At 44.3% G+C, this 23,065-nt stretch overlaps 1 protein-coding gene and 1 long non-coding RNA gene across 2 annotated transcripts in view; one reads left to right on the top strand and one right to left on the bottom strand.

The window, feature by feature from the left end:
* Positions 1-520: 520 nt before the first annotated feature.
* LOC122464725 lies at positions 521-19,834 on the bottom strand. The gene is made up of 5 exons (XR_006289035.1): positions 19,788-19,834; positions 6,182-6,351; positions 5,685-5,750; positions 4,961-5,090; positions 521-1,596 (listed from the first exon to the last, which is right to left on the bottom strand). It is a non-coding gene; the product is annotated as an uncharacterized LOC122464725 (long non-coding RNA).
* A 98-nt stretch (positions 19,835-19,932) lies between these two features.
* The window catches only part of C1GALT1 (core 1 synthase, glycoprotein-N-acetylgalactosamine 3-beta-galactosyltransferase 1), a 31,056-nt gene continuing 27,923 nt past the window's right edge, over positions 19,933-23,065 (top strand). The window contains exon 1 of the mRNA XM_043541157.1: positions 19,933-20,396. The gene's annotated coding sequence lies outside the window, so the exon portion shown is untranslated. The remainder of the gene's footprint in view (positions 20,397-23,065) is intronic.

Below are 23,065 nucleotides of genomic sequence, written 5' to 3'. Positions count from 1 at the left end.
ATACTGCTAAAACATTATTTTGAACCTTATCTTAAATGCCATAACTCCATGCATAATCCCACTACATAATTAATGATATAATTAATAAAAAGTTATCAATTGCTTATTATATTTAGTATTTATTAATATTATATTATTTTATCATGCCAGGGACATCATAATCTGCCCAAAATATGGAATAGCCAGACAAAGGAATGTACATGCAAGTGCTGGTCACAGTTAGGAATTCTGGGCCCCTTTCTGGAATGCTTCTGATGTGTGGTTTGTTCAGGGGCTGCCAGAGCACAAAATGTGCACCCTCTGCTTCCCTTCCTGACTACCTTTTTTTGTTTATGCATATGAAGTACATATGTCCTGAATCAGACCCATAAGTAATCCATTCCAGTGTCATGAATACATATTAATAAGAATATCAAAAGATTCGGATTTGTTCAGATAAGTGTATAAAAATGTCTGAGCCAATCTGGTCCGCAAGCCTCTGATCCAAAACCCACTGAATTCCATTGAAAGATTGACTGCAATGGCTTTGGATCGGGCCTATAACTGGAATGGAAACACTGGGAAAAAATTATCACATGAGGGTTAACAAGCGTCAGCTGGGTCATATATATTATACTGCATTCCCATTGATATTTCCAGCCTATCCAAAACCAGGAAACTCAGGAACTGCCAAAGTAAATAGCAAACAAAAGGCTAATTACTTCAAACTTCAGAAGTTCTTACTTAGTCCCTATTTTATCCAGCTCAGTCTCCCTATCCCAAATAAATTACATATATATTGCTAGAAGCATAATATATATCAATGAAATATTTATTCTAGTACACAGACTATATCAATCATAGTTTTGGCACACACTAGGTATTTATTCAATTCTCCACAATGGCTTGATTAAAGTAATTAATCTGTCATGAAAGGGTTTACTGCAGCATGAATAGTAATTTAGAAATTGCATGATGTTTACCCACAGACAATGCTTCTTGGTTTGCAGATCAGTGACCCGTAGGTATTGTGACATGGCATTCCAGTCTGATGAGAATCTTTAGCTGGCAGACTTCTTTATACAAAAAAGCTAATTGAGAAGTTTCAGCCTGCAGAAAACTTTTATGGATAAATTGAAGACAGGAGCAGAGGGGAACCCTGTTACAGGAGGCAATTCATACACATGAGTACATTGTGTTAATTTTGATGGACTAAATGGGCACAGGCAATCAACAATTTTAACATGACCCTGTCAGTGTGGAATATTAAACAGTTAAACAAAGGGTTGGGGTTTCAAGTACAGAGACCTCTGCCTGCTTAGTCCCAGGGCAACAACCACCATTAATTTTTAAAAAAATCTTTCATTAAAGATACAGAAAAATTAAAAACAGCTAAAATATTTGAAAGTGTAAAGTAGTAAGTAAGGCTTTCATTTTCACAATTTCCCTTATTCTATTTCCCTTTAACTGTAGGGAGGTTTCATAGGAACAATCCCCACTGCCCAGGTGTCAGTCTTTTAAATGGTATTAGGGATGGTAATACTGGTCCTTATTTGCAGGGAAGAGGAAAAAAAATTAGTTGAGATGGGAGTTGTTGTTAAGGTCGGATTCCATTACCTGGTAGACAAGACAAATACATACAAAAAGGGAGAGAAAAGAAGAAATGGTTACTTACAATAACTGTGGGTCTTTGAGATATGATGCAGACATGTATTCCACTTAGGTGTGTGCATGCCCAGTGCTCCAGAGCTGGAAACTTGACTACCAGTACCCATAGAGGGGCAGCATTCACGCCTCATGGCTGTGGCTCCTCCTCTGGCTATATGAGGTGGTGCCTCCCTCCCCCCTCCCAGCTCCTTCCACCAAAAGACCACGAGAGGAGACTCAGGGTAGATTGTGGAATCCACATCTGCATCACATCTCAAAGAACCACAGTTACAGTAAGTAACCATTTCTTCTTCTTTGAATAGATGAAGATGTGTATTCCACTTAGGTTATCCACAGGCAGTACCCCGTCCAGGAGTGGGGGTCTCAGAGTCTACCAAAAGAGGGATCCCAGGACCGCCCTTCTGAGGCCTATGTCTGCTCTGAAAGATGAGGTAATAGCATAATGATCTGTAAATGCATGTATGGATGACCACATGGCCATGCTGTAAATGGCCAGTGTGATGTTGCACTTCATATAATTTTATGAAAATATGCTAATGAGTGTGAATATAATGTAACTGGAATATGCTTCACACAAAAGGTCTCTTGTAAGGTATCATTACAAAGCTTATAAACTACTGAGTGTGTTCATCCTATTTGTCTGAATGTATCATTCTTGTATCTGAAATTAGAAATATGAAATATAACTCTGAGGTCCTATTGTAATTATGCAAAGTGTGGGCCATTAATGGTGGTTTGGAATCTTGATGGCTCCCATTAACCAGGACAACTGACTATAAATGGCTGTTTACTTTACTTGAAAGCCTTTCTGTGAGTCAGGCCAGGAAGAATGAAGGCTTGTGGTCTCACAAGACATATGACCAAGTCACCTGGCACTGGAATCCATCTTAAACCTGGTGCTTTTCCATTTAGAAGGAGGGGTGGGAACCCAGAGAGACAAAGGATTCCCGCCTTGTGCCAAAGCTATAAAAGGGGTTAGAAAAGAATAAAGGAGGTTCCAGTCATGAGAAATCACCTAGTTACCACCTGAGCTGGAGCTAACAAGTCTTGTACCAGGGGAAAGGATTGGGCCCAGACTAGGAAGGAGTCCAGTCTGTGAAAGAAGCTTATTGGAACATCTCTGAGGGTGAAATTTCATCTGTAATCAGTTTCTTAAACGTATTAGGCTTTGACTTGCGTGTTTTATTTTACTTGGTGACTTGCTTTGTTCTGTCTGTTATTACTTGGAACCACTTAAATCCTACTTCTTAATAAAATCACTTTTTGCTTATTAATTAACCCAGAGTAGGTAATTAATACCTGGGGGAGTAAACAGCTGTGCATATCTCTCTATTAGTGTTATAGAGTGCAGACAATTTATGAGTTTACCCTGTATAAGCTTTATGGATTTATTTGGGGTTTGGATCCCATTGGGAACTGGGTATCTGGGTGCTAGAGACAGGAACACTTCTTAAGCTGTTTTCAGTTAAGTCTATAGCTTTGGGGCGTGTGGTTCAGACCCTGAGTCTCTGTTGGAGCAGACTGGCGTGTCTGGCTCAACAAGGCAGGGTTCTGGAGGCCCAAACTGGCAGAGAAAACGGGCTCAGAGGTAGTCTCAGCACATCAGGTGATAGTCCCAAGGGGGTGTCTGTGACCCAACCTGTCACATCCCGTATGGAAATGTCACTGAGGAATGCTATCAATGTTGCTTGTGCTCTCATCAAATGAGCTCATATTTGCTGAGGAGGCATAGCCAAAGCTGTCTCATGTGCAGTCTTAATACAGGATGTTATCCATCTAGAAATGGTCTGTGCAGAGACTGCTTGCCCCTTCATGACCTCTGCAAAAGACATGAACAGGCAAGGCAAAGCACGAAACAGTTCAGTCCTCTCCGGACAAAAGGCTAGACATTGCCTGACACTCAAAGTATGCAGATGCTGTTCTTCAGGGGATGAATAAGGCTTAGGGAAAAACACAAGTAAATATACCACTTGGTTCAAATGAAACTGAGAAACCACTTTGGATAAAAAAACTTTGGGTGAGATTGTAAAGTTACCTCGTCTTTGGAGAGCTATGTGTAAGGAGGCCCTGCCATCAGAGCCTGCCATTCACACACCCTCCTTGCTTACATAATGGCTACCAGGAACAGTTTTCTGACACAAGAGGGGCAGTGGACAGGACTTTAGGGGCTCGAATGGCGGGCGCAGTAGAGTTGCCAAAAAACTTGTTTAGGTCCCACAAGAGCACCAATTTTCAGACAGGGGAGTATAAACAGAGAAGCCCTTTTAGAAATCTTGTCACCATAGTGTTGGCAAAAACCAATTTTCTCTGAATAGGAGGATGAAACTCTGATATTGCGGCCCAATGCGCTATCAGTGAACTCAGCGCAAGTCCAGATTTCTGTAGGAGTAACAAGTACTCCAAGATGTCCTGAATAGAAGTCAGTGTCGGTTGGATCCCGCTGGCCAAGGACCACACTGAAAACCTTTTCCACTTCGCTAAGTAGGTCATCCTGGTAGCGGACATCCTACTGATGAGTAGGACTTGCTGGACAGCTACTGAGCACTGCTCTTCTTCCTCACTGAACCTTGCAGAAGCCATGCCGTGAGGTTCAGAGAGTTGATCATGGGATGGTGAATGCAGCCATGGTTCTGAGTGAGTAGGTCAGGATAGGAAGGAAGTGGTATGGGAGGCTGAATCAATAGCACAAGAAGGTCAAAGAACTAGCACTGTCTCAGCCACGTCAGGGCTGAGGATAAGATTGGCCCCATCCACCTTGAGTTTGAAGATGACCTGAGGAATGATCAGGATTGGGGAAAAGGTATACAAAAGAGTTGACTGCCAGCTGCAGTGGAAGGTGTCGGACAGGGAACCTGGGTTAAGGGCCCCCTGAGAGCAGAACAGGTGACATTTCCTGTATTCCTTTGTGGCAAAGAGATCAATCATGGGAATGTCCCACACTGTGAAGATGACCTGGAGGACACTTGTCTTCAGGGACCACTTGTGCCGCATAGAAAAATACCTGCTGAGATGGTCCATGAGATGATTTTGAACTCTGGGTAAATGGACAGCTATTGGAGTAATGTCCTCCTTGATGCAAAATTACCACAGATTGCCTCTAGGCAGAGCAACCTGAAGTGTGCTCCCTCTTGTTTGTTTACATAGTGGTGATATTGTCAGTGAGTATGTGAACCACTAAATGTCTGATACATTCCCGGAATGCACGGAATTCATTGTGGATGGCCCAAAACTCCAGCATGTTGATATGGAGCAAAGCCTCCCACTCAGCTTGCCATTTCTCTGGTTTTAAGCCCCTCTGCTTCTGGTACTGGACCTGGTTGTGAGCCCTATCAAGAACTTCGACCATAACTTCATCACAGAAATGCTTCTTCTTGGAACGGTCCATGAAGATATGTTGGGCCAGGGATCAAGTTGTGGATGTACAGCAGCAGAGGTCGAGGGGCCTGAAACAGGACAAGAAACAGAGAGTTATTGTCTAAAATAGCTCAGTGGAAGAGCACAAAATTCATTCTTGTGGAATTTCAAGGATCTAAAATGTTATATTTCAAAACTGAAGCACAATATATTGTGAAAAGGATGCTTTAGTTCACAGAATCTCCCCGGATACAGAATGGTTAATTGCAGTTATAGAAAAAGTACAGAGGCAATGGTAAGTTTAAAATTACAAGCTGTTTGCAGTGGGACAAGCGGCCTTCTACAAAAGGTTTTTTTCTGTCATTTCAGGCCTTTCGCATTTTGGAGGATATACTTGTCAATAAGGCACCCCAGGAACAAAGAGATGTTATTCCAAGCTGCTGGTGGGACACCTGCAGTGTATGCAGCCAAAGCATTTGAACATATCATGACTGAACAGCACATCTATGAATGGAGCGAACTAGTTAGCTATGGAGGTGGCCCTTAAATATATGCCCTTCCCTGAAAAGTGACTATCTGGGGGAGTTCTTGCTTCAGGAAGTTTGCAGCTTTCACTACAAGGCACTGGATCAGAATCCATGTGGGAATTAACAGGATGCTGGGTTATTTTACACATAGCTTACCTTGTTATGGCTGCATGCAAACACACTGAACTCCACAGCCTTCCTTCTCCCTGCTCCGACACATTTCTGAAAAAAAACGACCCCTCAGTCATACTTGGAAGAAATGATTTGGTCAATCACAGACTGCCTGGACTACCTCTAACTGAAATGTTCACTGCTTCCAGGCAGCTCTCTAAACCGTTGAGTGATTACTGAGCAGTAAACTTAAAGCCATTATTACTTTAAGGAAAACAGCAGTGACCCTAGCAAAAAATCTGTGCCTTTCCAGTTAAAACACTCTTTAAAGCTGTTCTCTACTGTTTGCATTTCCCAGTTTCTATTTTGAACTCCACGTGGTGATGGGAGTATGGGGGAATGCTAAGGTGCTTGCATACAATCCACCATTAGCAGATACATGCTCCTAGCTGGGGCTTCTCATAAATTTTGCATTGGTTCTTAGAGTGGAAATCCCTCCTATTACTGTAGTAATAAGCTTTAAACTGGAGTCAGAAACATACCGAGCTCAGGGACGGCTTCTGTCTTCTCTGTCTTTGCTGTAGACTTGGCAGAGGGGCAATCCTCGGGGGATGAAACAAACAGCTCTTCCAAGTACAGATCCAGAATTTGCAGCTGATTCTTTTCCAGATGTAAGTCTTCTGCCAGGACCGGGTTCAATATCTAGGGGTTCCTTTTCAACAATACAACACAGAACCAGCTCAAGCCACCACCCAGTAACCCGGGAAAATTACACACCACCCCTGGGCACCTCTGAGAGGCAATCAGGGTTACCAGATAGCAACTGAAAAAACGGGACGGGGGTGGGGGGGTAATAGGCGCCTCTATAAGAAAAAGTCTCAAAAAACGGGACTGTCCCTTTAAAAACAGGACATCTGGTCACCCTAGAGGCAATACTTCCCCACTTGAAAGCACAGAGTCTGAGTGTAGAAAAGAAACAATGAAAGGAGAGAAGTCACACAACATTAATTAGGGAAAATGCTGCAAGCAGGATTCATAAACGTGTGAGCAGGACGCTCACCCCAGAGTGCGTGGGGCAGAGTCTTCTGCTTCATGTTCTTAAGTTCTACAGCCAAAAGTTCCTTTTCTGTGCCCCTCTCTGCTCCCTCACCATAGCCCACTCACAGTGGTTGTCCTGGGTCAGTGAAGACCCAGGTTTCAGAAGCACATCTGTGAGTTCAGCTCCCACCCAGGGAAGAAGACACCTGGCTTGCTCCGCCATCTGAGCACTTGCTCCGGCTGGCCACCCTGCCAGCCACTGCTCCTCACTGCCTGGCCACCCTGCCAGCCACTGGTCCTTGCTGCCTCCCGACTGCTTACCACTTTCGCTGGTTGCTTCCGCTAGCCGCCCATCAGTCACCTCCTGCTGCCACCTGCCTCTCCGCTGTGACCTCTGTAGGTCAGTCTCTTAGTGATTTTTTGCTCTCAGCAGGCTGGGCAGAAACACTGCCCCACCACAACTGATTTCAGCTCTCATTGAGTACTTAACATAACAAAAAGGCTCCTAATGAAGCCTATTTAGCTCTATCTTTGAGCAGTAGGGAGGAACAGGCTAAACCAGACCGGGGACCCTTAGGGAGAGGCCACACCTGCTTGCTGGGACAACTGTCCCCACCCCTCTTACTTTCACAGGCCTCTGGCATTCGAGCCCCTGGCTTACCTAGGTTCTTTCAGCTGAGGATGACCCCCTCATTTGGGACAGGTTAAGCACAATTCTGCTCCTTTATTCATACAATAATGACAACAATATTGATAACAGCATTTCACTACCCCTGCATTCAGTACTAAAGTGATTTGTAACCCAACACCAGCCAAAGCTGTTTACTTTGAGCAACACCGCTCTATCTGCTGAGCTGAGTAGATGTGTTCATATAAATACAAGTTCATTCAGACCCTGATTACACGTGCTCTTGGACTGGTTTTAGAAACAGAGTCACTTCATGTCCTCACTCAGCGCCTGGTTCCCACCAGTGCCCATGCTGGATTCAGGGGCCAGCAGGGCACCATCTCAGCTGACCAGGTCATCGTGCACCATGGTGGACTCCGTGCTGGGGAGTGCCCAGCATCCAGTAAAACTCCTTATAAAATGGGCATGAGGTCAGTGGGTTGCTCAAGGTGTGGTTCTGATCCCTCATCTTCTGCTACTTGCTCTTCAGTCTTTTAATCCACTCTCTGCACCACTCACCAGTCCAGAAAGCGGAAAAGCTGGTAGCTTTGCAAATTATCTGCTGGTAAATATGGTCAGTCCTAGTACTTTTGCTAAAGTCCACAGTTTTGCTGGCCTTGCTACAGAGACTCACTAAAATCTGGCTGTGCTCCCACAATCATGAAGCAGTGCACTTTGCAAAAGGCTTGTTCTGTTTGTTCTCCATTACAAACACAGAAGGCTCTTTGATAGTGTGTTTGCAGCTCGGTGGTCAGAAGACAATGGAAAGTTTAATACTGACTCACTGAGCTGCTGATGTATGCCAGGGGAGGTGGATTCCATTTTCAATTGAGTAGATTGGAGATTGATGGGATAGAGAGGACAAAGGACGCTGGCCCATGTGATTGCGGAATACTTTTGATGGACTCCCAGGACATAAGTCAGGCAGGGCTGTATCTATACTGCAAAGCAATAGGGTTCAAACCTTGGGTCATGGCTTGACACGGGAGCAGACCCCTCAGCCCCACAGCATCCTAGGACCGAAGTCTGAGAGATCTGTGTGTAGATAGAAGTGGGGGTTGGGCTCAAGCCTGAGGCTGAGACTGGGCTGACATTGCACTCTGTGTAAAGAACAGTTTTACCACACGCCGGTAATTTGTAAACCTTCTGTAACATTTAAACTTTTTGGAATGAAAGCAAGCATAAGAAATTTCAGTCCAAAGATCTTTTTCCCTAAAAAGGAATAAATTACCAGAAAACACAGAAATAAAAGTGCCAAACTATAGAAGCATTAGTGCAAGGCTTTAACAGAAGTATTGTTAGAGCTTTAACTAGAGTAGTTCAAACTGTACTTAAACAGGGCAATGAGCACAGCCACCCCCTTTTTTGTGAGCTGTTAAAATAATGGCAATTTATCTGTGTGAACTTGAGAAACTCTGAACTCCAGTTACTGTTTGAACACCTGCATCACTCCATTCGCTGTATATTTTTTGTTGTTCTTGACTGTGACAAATAAGAACATAAGAATGGCCATGTTGGGTCAGACCAAAGCTCCATCCAGCCCAGTATCCTGTCTACCAACAGTGGCCAATGTCAGGTGCCCCAGAGGGCATGAACCTAACAGGTAATGATCAAGTGATCTCTCTCCTACCATCCATCTCCACCCTCTGACAAACAGAGGCTAGGGACACCGTTCCTTACCCATCCTGGCTAATAGCCATTAATGGACTTAACTTCCATGAATTTATCCAGTTCTCTTTTAAACCCTGTTATAGTCCTAGCCTTCACAACCTCCTCAGGCAAAGAGTTCAACAGGTTGACTGTGTGTTGTGTGAAGAAGAACTTCCTTTCATTTGTTTTAAACCTATGGATCATTAATTTCATTTGGTGGCCCCTAGTTCTTATATTATGGGAACAAGTAAATAACTTTTCCTTATTCACTTTCTCCACACCACTCACGATTTTATATACCTCTGTCATATCCCCCTTCAGTCTCCTCTTTTCCAAGCTGAAAAGTCCTAGCCTCTTTAATCTCTCCTCATATGGGACCCATTCCAAACCCCTAATCATTTTAGTTGCCCTTTTCTGAACCTTTTCTAATGCCAGTATATCTTTGAGATGAGGGACCTCATCTGTATGCAGTATTCAAGATGTGGTCTGTCATAAATATAAAGGGAAGGATAACCACCTTTCTGTATACAGTGCTATAAAATCCCTACTGGCCAGAGGCAACATCCTGTTACCTGTAAAGGGTTAAGAAGCTCAGCTAACCTGGCTGGCACCTGACCCAAAGGACCAATAAGGAGACAGATACTTTCAAATCTTGGGGAGGAGAGAGGGGAAGGGTTGTGTTTGTGCTCTTTGTTTACGTGGTTGTTCTCTCTTGGGACTGAGAGAGGCCAGACAGAAATCCATCTTCTCCAGCCCATCCTACTCCAAGTCTCCAATATTGCAACCAGTATAGGTAAGCCAGGCAAGGCGGATTAGTTTATCTTTTGTTTTATGTGAATTTTCCCTGTGTTAAGAGGGAGGTTTGTTCCTGTTTTCTGTAACTTTAAGGTTTTGCCCAGAGGGGGATCCTCTGTATTTTGAGTCTGAATACCCTGTAAAGTATTTTCCATCCTGATTTTACAGAGATGATTTTTACCTTTCTTTTTGTTTTTTTTTTTAATAAAATCCTTCTTTTAAGAACCTGACTGATTTTTCCATTGTTCCAAGATCCAGGGGTTTGGGTCTTTGATGATTTTGTAACAAATTGGTTAGGATATTTTTCCTCAAGCCTCCCCAGGAAAGGGGGGGTGTAGGGCTTGTGGGGGGGGGGATATTTTTGGGGAAGACGTCTCCAAGTGGTCTCTTTCCCTGTTCTTTGTTAAAATGCTTGGTGGTGGCAGTATATTGTTCAAGGACAAGACAAAGTTTGTACCTTGGGGAAGTTTTTCACCTAAGCTGGTAAGAATAAGCTTAGGGGTTCTTTCATGCGGGTCCCCACATCTGTATCCTAGAGTTCAGAGTGGGGAAGGAACCCTGACATGGTGGCAGAGCGGTGGGATCATTTTAAACTAGAGATCATTTTGAACCAAAAGCACAGACCTGAAGAGGGTTTTTTTTTTAAGCTGAGAGCAGCTAGAGGGTTTTCTGTCTATCTGCCTGGAGACAGAGGTGATAGTTTTTTACCGAGGGATTTTTCCTTTTTGAGCTGGAGTTTCCTCGACCTAAAGGCAGGATAGTTAACCTCCTTTAGGGAAATTCACAAGTTCCCCTCCCAACTCTTGGGTATAGCTAGAGTTAAGCACAAGAAAGCAGGAAAATGACTACCAGTGAAGCAGCTAATAAACTAGAGCTGGCCAGATTCAAAGCTGAAGAGAAACAAAAAGAGCATGATAGACAGATGGCCTTAAGGCACTTGGAGATGGAGGCAGAAAAAGCCAGAGTGGAGGCAGAGGAAGCTGCCCACAAGAGAGCTATGGAGGCAGAAAAAGCCAGAGTGGAGGCAGAGGAAGCTGCCCACAAGAGAGCTATGGAGGCAGAAAAAGCCAGGATGGAGGCAGAGGAAGCTGCTCACAAGAGAGCTATGGAGAAGAAAGAAAAAGAGAGGAAGTATGCACTGGAGATGGAGAAGGCAAGGGCTCAGCAGAATATACCAACCAACCCTAGCAATCCTTCTCCAAGTACCGCTTCCCATCCCAGAAAGTTCCCCACCTACAAGGCAGGGGATGATACCGAGGCCTTCTTAGAAAACTTCGAAAGAGCCTGCCTTGGGTACAGCATCTCTACAGACCAGTACATGGTAGAGCTGAGGCCGCAGCTCAGTGGACCCTTAGCACAGGTGGCAGCTGAAATGCCTGAGGAACACATGAACAGTTATGAACTTTTTAAAACCCAGGCAAGAGTCAGAACGGGACTAACACCCGAGCATTCCCGTCGGCGGTTCAGAGCCCCAAGGTAGAAACCAGACATGTCATTTACCCGACATGCCTACCACATTGTGAAACATTGGGATGCCTGGATATCAGGAGCAAATGTTAAATCTCCAGAAGAGTTGCCCTTCCTAATGCAAATGGAGCAGTTCTTAGAGGGTGTTCCTGAGGAAATAGAAAGGTACATCCTAGATGGGAAGCCCAAAACTGTAATCGAGGTGGGGGAGATTGGAGCCAAATGGGTGGAGGTGGCAGAAAAGGAAAAAACTAGTAGCAGTTGGAGCGAATAACAGAGTTTTGTTTCGGGTTGCCCCTTCTATCACTGGGGGCAACCCAAGGCCCCACCTACATCCCAAGGAAAACCCCAGGCACCTTATCGTCCCACCACACCATTCTCCAGCAACCCACCTCGCCCCAGTGACCAGTCAACTGGGCGATGTTTTAAATGTAATGAGCTGGGGCATGTGAAGGCCAACTGCCCCAAGAACCCCAACAGATTACAGTTCATTGCACCAGGGTCACACCAAAGGTCCTCAGGCCCAGATGCCTCCCAGATACTCTTACAGCGAAGGGAAACTGGGAGTGTGGGTGGGAAGAAGGTTATAGCGTGGAGGTACACTGGAGCACAGGTGTCAGCTATCCATCAATCCTTAGTGGACCCCAACTTAATCAACCCAGAGGTCCAAGTGACAATTCAACCCTTCAAGTCCAACTCTTTCGATTTGCCTACAGCCAAGTTGCCTGTCCAGTACAAGGGCTAGTCAGGAATGTGGACTTTTGCAGCCTATGATGATTATCCCATTCCCATGCTGCTGGGGGAAGATTTGACCAACCAGGTAAAGCTGGCCAAGAGGGTGGGAATGGTCACCCGCAGCCAGACTAAGCAAGCTTCCACACTTATCCCTGTCCCTGAGCCTTCCACCAGGGCCCCGTCTGTGTTACCAGAGACCCAGATGGAGGTGGTGGAACCAGATCCCCTGCCTAGGACTGCAACGGCCGTAGTGGATCCAGTCCCAGAGACCCAGCCAAAGCCAGTCCCCGAACCGAAACTGGTGAAGCAACCAGCACCAGAACCATTGCCAGCACTGAGTCCAGCGCTTGCAACCCCATCTACAGCTCCAACACCAGAGGGCACCAACGAGCCTGCACAGAAGAAGCAGCAGATGACCCTACACAAGAGACTCAACCAAAGCCTGAAATACCCCATAGTGCACCAGCAGAGAGCGGTTCACCATCAACGGAAACAGCCCCATCACCTGCATCACTTCCAGAGGGACCAGGCCCAGGTCCACAATCCAGTGAGGAACTGATGTCTCCAGCATCAAGAGAACAGTTCCAGGCCGAACAGGAAGCAGATGAAAGCCTCCAGAGAGCTTGGACGGAGGCATGGAGCAACCCACCATCTCTCAACTCTTCTAATCGATCCTGGGTTTGTTGTAGAAAGAGAACTTTTATACAAGGAAACTCTTTCTGGTGGGCTCCAGGAAAACTGGCATCCTCAGAGACAGTTGGTAGTTCCAACTAAGTACCAGGAAAAGCTCTTGAGCTTAGCCTACAATCATCCTAGTGGCCATGCTGGGGTGAACAGGACCAAAGACGGTTTGGGGAGTTCACTCCAGTGGGAGGGAATGGGCAAGGATGTTTCTGCCTATGTCCGATCTTGTGAGGTATGCCAAAGAGCGGGAAAACCCCAAGATCAGGTCAAAGCCCCTCTCCAGCCACTCCCCATCATTGAGGTTCCATTTCAGCAAGTAGCTGTGGATATTCTGGGGCCTTTTCCGAAAAAGACACCCAGAGGAAATCGGTACATATTGACTTTCATGGATTTTGCCACCCGATGGCCAGAAGCAGTAGCTCTAAGCAACACCAGGGCTAAAAGTGTGTGCCAGGCACTAACAGACATTTTTGCCAGGGTAGGTTGGCCCTCCGACATCCTTACAGATACAAGAACTAATTTCCTGGCAGGAACTATGGAAAGCCTTTGGGAAGCTTATTGGGTAAATCACTTGGTTGCCACCTCTTACCATCATCAAACAAATGGCATGGTGGAGAAGTTTAGTGGAACTTTGGGGGCCATGATATGTAAACTCGTAAATGAGCACTCCAATGATTGAGACCTAGTGTTGCAGCAGTTGCTCTTTGCCTACAGAGCTGTACCACATCCCAGTTTAGGGTTTTCCCCATTTGAACTTGTATACGGCCATGAGGTTAAGGGGCCATTACAGTTGGTGAAGCAGCAATGGGAGGGGTTTACACCTTCTCCAGGAACTAACATTCTGGACTTTGTAACCAATCTACACAACACCGTCCGAACCTCTCTAGCCCTTGCTAAAGAAAACCTACAGGATGCTCAAAGAGAGCAAAAAGCCTGGTATGATAAACATGCCAGAGAGCGTTCCTTCAAAGTAGGGGACCAGGTCATGGTCTTAAAGGCGCTCCAGACCCATAAAATGGAAGCATCGTGGGAAGGGCCATTCACGGTCCAGGAGCGCCTGGGAACTGTTAATTATCTCATAGCATTCCCCACCTCCAACCGAAAGCCTAAGGTGTACCATATTAATTCTCTAAAGCCCTTTTATTCCGGAGAATTAAAAGTTTGTCAGTTTACAACCCAGGGAGGAGATGATGCTGAGTGGCCTGAAAGTGTCTACTATGAAGGGAAAAGTGCTGGTGGAGTGGAAGAGGTAAACCTCTCCATGACCCTTGGGCGTATGCAGTGACAGCAGATCCAGGTGCTGTGCACTAGCTACATGCCGACGTTCTCAGCCACCCCAGGACTGACTGAACAGGCATACCACGCCATTGACACAGGTAATGCTCACCCAATTAGAGCCCAACCTTACAGGGTATCTCCTCAAGCTAAAACTGCTATAGAACAGGAGATCCAGGATATGCTACAGATGGGTGTAATCTGCCCCTCCCGCAGTGCATGGGCATCTCCAGTGGTTCTAGTTCCCAAACCAGATGGGGAGATACGTTTTTGCATGGACTACCATAAGCTAAACGCTGTAACTCGCCCAGACAACTATCCAATCCCATGCACAGATGAACTATTGGAGAAACTGGGACGGGCCTAGTTCATCTCTACCTTGGACTTAACCAAGGGCTACTGGCAGGTACCGCTAAATGAATCTGCCAAGGAAAGGTCAGCCTTCATCACACATGTCGGGCTGTATGAATTTAATGTACTCCCTTTCGGGCTGCGGAATGCACCCGCCACCTTCCAAAAACTTGTAGATGGTCTCCTAGTGGGATTGGGAGAATATGCAGTTGCCTACCTTGATGATGTGGCCATATTTTCGGATTCCTGGGCAGAACACCTGGATCATCTACAAAAAGTCTTTGAGCGCATAAGGGAGGCAGGACTAACTGTTAGGGCTAAGAAGTGTCAAATAAGCCTAAACAGAGTGACTTACCTTGGACGCCAGGTGGGTCAAGGAACTATCAACCCCCTACAGGCCAAAGTGGATGTTATCCAAAAGTGACCTGTCTCAAAGTCAAAGAAACAGGTCCAATCCTTCTTAGGGAGCTTGGCCGGATATTACAGGCGATTTGTACCGCAATACAGCCAAATTGCCACCCCACTGACAGACCTAACCAAAAAGAAACAGACAAATGCCGTTCAGTGGACCGAAGAGTGTCAGAAAGCCTTTAACCAGCTTAAAGCGACACTCATGTCTGACCCTGTACTAAGAGCTCCAGACTTTGACAAACCGTTCCTAGTAACCACAGGTGCATCCGAGCTTGGTGTGGGAGCAGTCTTAATGCAGGAAGGACCGAATCAAGAGCTCCATCCTGTCATGTTTCTCAGCAAGAAGATGTCTGAGAGGGAAAGCCACTAGTCAATCAGTGAAAAGGAATGTTACGCCATTGTCTACACTCTGGAAAAGCTACGCCCATACGTTTGGTGACGGTGTTTCCACCTGCAAACCAACCATGCTGCGCTACGGTGGCTTCATACCACCACGGGAAATAACAAAAAACTTATTCGGTGGAGTTTAGCTCTCCAAGATTTTGATTTCGACATACAACACATCTCAGGAGCTTCGAACAAAGTGGCTGATGCACTCTCCCGTGAAAGTTTCCCAGAATCAACTGGTCCAAATCGTCCTTAAGATGTGACAAATACTATTAGTCTTTATACAGTTAGTAGTATATTTAGAGATGCATGTGTCTTATTAACACTGTTTTCTCCTAGAGCTCCAGGAAGAAATCACAGCCAGTGTTTCACCCTATGTCTTAAATATAAAGGGAAGGGTAACCACCTTTCTGTATACAGAGCTATAAAATCCCTCCTGGCCAGAGGCAACATCCTATTACCTGTAAAGGGTTAAGAAGCTCAGCTAACCTGGCTGGCACCTGTCTGAGGGAGACAAACACCTATAAGATCTCTATCAAGCATTCTTAAAGCTACAATACCCACCTGCTAAAGTGAAAAAAACAGATTGACAGAGCCAGAAAAGTATCCAGAAGTCACCTACTACAGGACAGGCCCAACAAAGAAAATAACAGAACACCACTGGGTGTCACCTTCAGCCCCCAACTAAAACCTCTCCAGCGCATCATCAAAGATTTACAACCTATCCTGAAAAATGATCCCTCACTCTCACAGATCTTGGGAGACAAACCAGTCCTCGCTTACAGACAGCCCCTCAACCTGAAGCAAATACTCACCAGCAACCACACAACAAAAACACTAACCCAGGAACCTATCCTTGCAACAAAGCCCGATGCCAACTCTGTCCACATATTTATTCAAGAAAAGGAGTACTTGTGGCACCTTAGAGACTAACCAATTTATTTGAGCATGAGCTTTCGTGAGCTACATGCTCAAATAAATTGGTTAGTCTCTAAGGTGCCACAAGTACTCCTTTTCTTTTTATATTTATTCAAGTGACACCATCATAGGACTTGTCAAATATAAAGAGAAGGGTAAACACCTTTAAAATCCCTCCTGGCCAGAGGAAAAACCCTTTCACCTGTAAAGGGTTAAGAAGCTAGGATAACCTTGCTGGCACCTGACCAAAATGACTAATGAGGAGACAAGATACTTTCAAAGCTGGAGGGGGGAGAAACAAAGGCTCTCTCTGTCTGTGTGATGCTTTTGCCGGGAACAGAAAAGGAATGGAGTCTTAGAACTTAGTAAGTAATCTCGCTAGATATGCGTTAGATTCTGTTTTGTTTAAATGGCTTATAAAATAAGCAGTGCTGAATGGAATGTATATTCCTGTTTTTGTGTCTTTTTGTAACCTAAGGTTTTGCCTAGAGGGATTCTCTAGGTTTTGAATCTGATTACCCTGTAAGGTATTTACGATCCTGATTTTACAGAGGTGATTCTTTTACTTTTTTTCTTCAATTAAAATTCTTCTTTTAAGAACTTGATTGCTTTTTATTGTTCTTAAGATCCAAGGGTTTGGGTCTGCGTTCACCTATGCAAATTGGTAAGGATTTTTATCAAGCCTTCCCCAGGAAAGGGGGTGTAGGGTTTGGGGAGGATTTTGGGGGGAAAGATGTTTCCAAGCGGGCTCTTTCCCTATTATATATTTGTTAGACGCTTGGTGGTGGCAGCAATAAAGTCCAAGGGCAAAAGGTAAAATAGTTTGTACCTTGGGGAAGTTTTAACCTAAGCTGGTAAAAATAAGCTTAGGAGGTTTTCATGCAGGTCCCCACATCTGTACCCTAGAGTTCAGAGTGGGGAAGGAACCTTGACAGGACCTAATCACATTAGCCACGCCATCAGGGGCTTGTTCACCTGCACATCTACCAATGTGATATATGCCATCATATGCCAGCAATGCCCCTCTGCCAGGTACATTGGCCAAATCAGACAGACAGTCTCTATGCAAAAGAATAAATGGACACAAATCTGACATCAGGAATCATAACATTCAAAAACCGGTAGAAGAACACTTCAACCTCTCTGGCCACTCAGTAAAAGATTTAAGGGTGACCATTTTGCAACAGAAAAGCTTCAGAAACAGACTCCAACGAGAAACTGCTGAGCTTGAATTAATATGCAAACTAGATACCCTTAACTTGGGTTTGAATAGAGCCTGGGAGTGGCTGGGTCCTTACACATATTGAATCTATTTCCTTAAGTTAAGTATCCTCACAGCTTCTTGTCAACTGTCTAAATGGGCCATCTTGATTATCACTACAAAAGTTTTTTTCTTCTGCTGATATAAGCTCATCTTAACTAATTAGCCTTTCACAGTTTGTATGGTGACTTCAACTTTATATATATATGTTCCATTCTATGCATCTGATGAAGTGGGCTGTAGCCCATGAAAGCTTATGCTCTAATAAATTTGTTATTCTCTAAGGTGCCACAAGTACTCCTTTTCTTTTTGCGGATACCGACGAACATGTCTCCTTATTTCAGAGTAGCAGCCAGATACTTTCAAATCTTGGGGAGGGGAAGGGTTGTGTTTGTGCTCTTTGTTTACGTGGTCGTTCTCTCTTGGGACTGAGAGAGGCCAGACAGAAATCCATCTTCTCCAACCCATCCTAATCCAAGTCTCCAATATTGCAACCAGTATAGGTAAGCCAGGCAAGGTGGATTAGTTTATCTTTTTGTTTTATGTGAATTTTCCCTGTGTTAAGAGGGAGGTTTGTTCCTGTTTTCTGTAACTTTAAGGTTTTGCCCAGAGGGGGATCCTCTGTGTTTTGAATCTGAATACCCTGTAAAGTATTTTCCATCCTGATTTTACAGAGATGATTTTTACTTTTCTTTTTGGTTTTTTTTAATAAAATCCTTCTTTTAAGAACCTGACTGATTTTTCCATTGTTCCAAGATCCAGGGGTTTGGGTCTTTGATGATTTTGTAACAAATTGGTTAGGATATTTTTCCTCAAGCCTCCCCAGGAAAGGGGGGGTGTAGGGCTTGTGGGGGGGGGGAGGATATTCTTGGGGAAGACGTCTCCAAGTGGTCTCTTTCCCTGTTCTTTGTTAAAATGCTTGGTGGTGGCAGTATATTGTTCAAGGACAAGGCAAAGTTTGTACCTTGGGGAAGTTTTTCACCTAAGCTGGTAAGAATAAGCTTAGGGGTTCTTTCATGCGGGTCCCCACATCTGTACCCTAGAGTTCCGAGTGGGGAAGGAACCCTGACATGGGCGTACCATGGATTTATATAAGGGCAATAAGATATTATCCATCTTATTCTCTATCCCTTTTTTAATGATTCCTAACATTCCATTTGCTTTTTTGACTGCCGGTGCACACTGTGTGGACATCTTCAGAGAACTATCCACAATGACTCCAAGATCTTTCTCCTGATTAGTTGTAGCTAAATTAGCACCCATCATATTGTATGTATAGTTGGGGTTATTTTTTCCAGTGTGCATTACTTTACATTTATCCACATTAAATTTCATTTGCCATTTTGTTGCCCAATCACTTAGTTTTGTGAGATCTTTTTGAAGTTCTTCACAGTCTGCTTTGGTCTTAACTATCTTGAGCAGTTTAGTATCATCTGCAAACTTTGCCACCTCACTGTTTACCCCTTTCTCCAGATCATTTATGAACAAGTTGAATAGGATTGGTCCCTAGGACTGGCCCTTGGGGAACACCAGTAGTTACCCCTCTCCATTCTGAAAATTTACCATTTATTCCTACCCCTTGTTCCCTGTCTTTAACCAGTTCTCAATCCATGAAACGATCTTCCCTCTTATTCCATGACAATTTACGTAAGAGCCTTTGGTGAAGGATCTTGTCCAAGGCTTTCTGGAAATCTAAGCACACTCTGTCCACATGTTTGTTGACCCCCTCAAAGAGCTCTAGTAGATTAGTAAAACATGATCTCCCTTTACAGAAGCCATGTTGACTTTTGCACAACAATTTATGTTCTTCTATGTGTCTGATAATTTTATTCTTTACTGTTGTTTCAACTAATTTGCCCAGTACTGATGTTAGACTTACTGGTCTGTAATTGCCAGGATCACGTCTAGAATCCTTCTTAAATATTGGCGTTACATTAGCTATCTTCCAGTGTTCAAGCTCCCAAATAAGCTACATCCCCTTCTTGGGGTTTATGCCACTTTACCAGTGGCTGGTAGGAAATCCAGGCCCACCCACTACTCTGGATTTCAAGCCAGGGACCTATAAACAATAGCTACATACTGCTTGATTCAATGCATTGCTGCCTCTTCTCTGGGCCTCTTCCTACCTGGCCCCTTTAGCTTCACTCTTAGTTCAGAATTAAGGACAAATCTTTGTCCAGCTTCTGTCAAATTCACATGCAGTGCTAAACCAATCCCATCCTCTCAGTTCCCTCATGGGCCTCAAACAACTTATCTTGCAAGAGCAGTTGGCTTATACTTTTATGCAGATATTGTCTCTCTTTGGGAGTAAATAAGCAGCCAAGGCTCAGTTTGAATCGGAGTTCAAAGCAGAACAATATCAATCAAATGAAGTTGTTTGAGTATACCTGTAAATATTTGTGACAGGGTGTACTCAGCCTTTGATGCTTCCTGCTGGGGCCCTGCAGCCCTACTACACCACATACAAAGAAGCAGCCAGCTGAGAAGAAAAGAGCAGTAAAGATGGTACCTCAAAACTTGCCAAGAAAGGAGTCTCTGGAGCAGCCATTTTGGAAACCAGAGACCTGCTCCTCCCAGGGCTAGAAGAGCTACTAACAGCCAATCAGAACCCTGCTGGCCCAGATAAACAGAGGGTGCTTCTCTTTGGCCAAAGGCACTTAAGGGCTAGTTGGAGTTTTCTTGCTGGGTTTTGCATTGGTGGGTTTGCTGGGAGAGAGAGGAGCTAAGAACCTTAATCCTGAACTAAGAGTGAAGCTAAAGTGGCTAGGTAGGAAGAGGCCCAGGGAAGAAGCAGCAATTAATTGAATCAAGGATTTCCCTACCAGCCACTGTAAAGTGGCATAAATCCCAAGAAGGGGATGTAACTTATTTGGGAGCTTGAACACTGGGCTGAATTTAAAGAGCTCAGGGCCAGGGCACACTAGCAAGGGCAGATAGTCTTTTTTTTTTTTTGTATTGGTCTCTTTAATACCATGAAAGGGGTTCATTTGAAGTTGGTGACTTGTCTGGAGGGGGCAAGCCACTGAAGACCCACCAAGATCAGCTGACAGCCTGCAGGAGATACCAAGGGCAATAGAAGCACGGCAATATCACACCCAGCTACAAGAAGGCACTCAAGGTGAGTGCCCCTTCACAGTATTAAACAAGAAAATGATGCAAAGTGATGTGTATAATAAAAATAAGAAGGGTTACATGCTGGCTCAGATTTTCTGATCTGACCAGACTGCTTGTTGCAAGACTGTAAAGGGTAAGCTGTAAATGGCTTTTAAGCCAGTGTCGCATTTTTATAATCCAAGAGTGGAAAGGAGAGGGGATAGGTTTGATTCCCAATATAAGTTAGAGCAGCTTCCAGGCTACTCTAACTGATCTGCCTCGTACCAAGTGGCACAAAGCAACTGGAGTAGGGCCCAGCATCAGTTCTCCAACTTTCATCTACACCAGTATAAATCCACAGTAACACCAATTAAGTGACCACTATAAATGAGAGCAGTATTTGGCTCAAAGTGGTTAATATATACTCATAACTATAGCTGGGCAATGACTGCAAAACAAATGATTTGCTGATACTTTTTAGAATACAAACCATGTGTTCGTTCTGTGGTATTCTTGGCCCCTTCTATTTGCCTTCTGTACATTTTTGTTCTCAAGAAAGTGAAAGTATTCTCAGGAGAACTCTCAACCATAAGTGCTATGATGTTGTCATTCAGAATTTTATGGTGGGCTGCCATCTACTGACACTTGATATAAATAATTAACTTGGTGTGACTGTAAATAAGTAGCTAGCCTGGAGTTCAAGCCCCAAGAAGAAGTAATTAGTCATACCCTGGTAGGAAGACTGGAAATTAATTAAATAAATAAATACTCAGCTGTGAAAGGAGTCTCCTTCACTCTTGAGAAATCCCTGTCTTATGACGTGCATGGACTCTGAAGGCAACAACCCTCTTTTGCCAGAAGAAAGGTCACTGTGATGCAAAATAGTAAAGGACTAAGGAGGAAGTAAAACTTGGAAGGTGTGGTACAGAAATAACAAATGTTATTTCAATTCAGATTATGAAATACTTTGTATTAATGTTTAAAATAATTCCAAGTAGAATTCTTTTGAAAAACACTTCCTCAACTTGTCTCCCATGGAGTGAGTCTGCCACATTGCAAGTAAGGTAGCATAAATCTCCTATTGTCAGATATTTTAGTTTAATAGCAACTTCTAGGTAGGCCAGAACAATGGCTGTTGAGATGGGTTACTTTGATTAATGGGACCTTTGGCCTGAGTAAGGAGAGTAGGATAAGGCCCTATATCTTTTAAAAAAAAAATGGTTCTTTGAAAGACAAATATATCACCATAAGTATATAAATAAAATTTAAAACTGCAGAAGACTAAGAACAAAGAAAATAAAGGAAGGAAGAGGATACAAGAGGAAAAGTCATACATATTCAGCATGAATTTAGGACTGACATTTGACTTTATTGTAGTGATATATAATCCATATTTAGCTAAAAGTAAAGTGAGGTTCTCAGTTCATTAATGCAAGTGACATGTGGAGAATAGTAAGAAAATTAATACTAAAAGATTTAATATAAAGGTTGGTGTCCAAACTTGGTTCCTACTTTAAAGTCCAATATCTAGATCGGGGTGGCCAACCTGTGGCTCTGGAGCCACATGCAGCTCTTCAGAAGTTAAAATGCAGCTCCTTATATAGGCACCAACTCCGGGGCTGGAGCTACAGGTGCCAACTTTCCAATGTGCCGGGGAGTGCTCACTGCTCAACCCCTGGCTCTGCCACAGGCCCTGCCCCCACCCCACTCCTTCCTGTCCCTCCCTGAGCCTGCCGTGCCCTCGCTCCTTCACCCCGCCCCCTAGAGCCTCCTGCATGCCACAAAACAGCTAAGCAGGAGGTGTGGGGAGGGAGGGCTCAGCGCTGACTGGTGGGGCTGCCGGTGGGTGGGAGGTGCTGGGAGCAGGAGGTGGGGGAGCTGAGGGGGGGCTGCTGACATATTACTGTGGCTCTTTGGCAATGTACTTTGGTAAATTCTGGCTCAGGCTTAGGTTGGCCACCCCGATCTAGATGTATGAAAAAATCTTGAAAATTAGACATACTGATTATATTTCGCTTGTTTTAAAAAAAAATTTGCTCTATGCAGAGTATTTAGGGATCAGTGCTATCCATATATACGTAGATTATTCTATTTGGATCCTTCAGCTTCAGCTGAATATTTTGTTCTCACTTACAGTTAAATCTTGGAACCCATTTCCCATGTTTACTGGGTATCTTCTTCTGGAAAGTGGCAGGAAAAAAACCTGAGGAGCTGAACAGGGAGCTGGGTGCATGTCTGAGGGGAAAGGAAAGATGTCCTCCCTCCTAAGCCTACAAGAGTGGTTTTGGAGCCACAGCATGGAGGCTGGAAAATAACCCTCCCCTGCACCACCTCAACTCACTTGCTGTGCACTTCTACACAGGGAATCTCAACAGAGCAGGTCTCTGCACCATATAGGACGCACCTTGCACATCTCTTACTGTGCATGGAACTGCTCCATTCTATTTCCAGGATAGGGGAGAAGGTGGATAGGGTCGGTGAGATGATGATGGATATCTGAGGCTACAGGGGTGGGGACTGAAAAATACCTACCTCTTATATGGTGCTTTTCATCTGTAGATAGGGTTTCCTTAGAGTCTCCAGGAATTAAAAATTAATCTTTCATTAAAGATTATGTCATGTGATGAAACCTCCAGGAATACGTCCAACCTAAATTGGCAACCCTACCTGTAGATCACAAAGCACTTTTACAAA

Source organism: Chelonia mydas, chromosome 2, assembly GCF_015237465.2.
Source record: "Chelonia mydas isolate rCheMyd1 chromosome 2, rCheMyd1.pri.v2, whole genome shotgun sequence".
Classification (NCBI taxonomy): domain Eukaryota; kingdom Metazoa; phylum Chordata; order Testudines; family Cheloniidae; genus Chelonia; species Chelonia mydas.
This window is presented reverse-complemented; position numbering and strand designations above follow the sequence as displayed.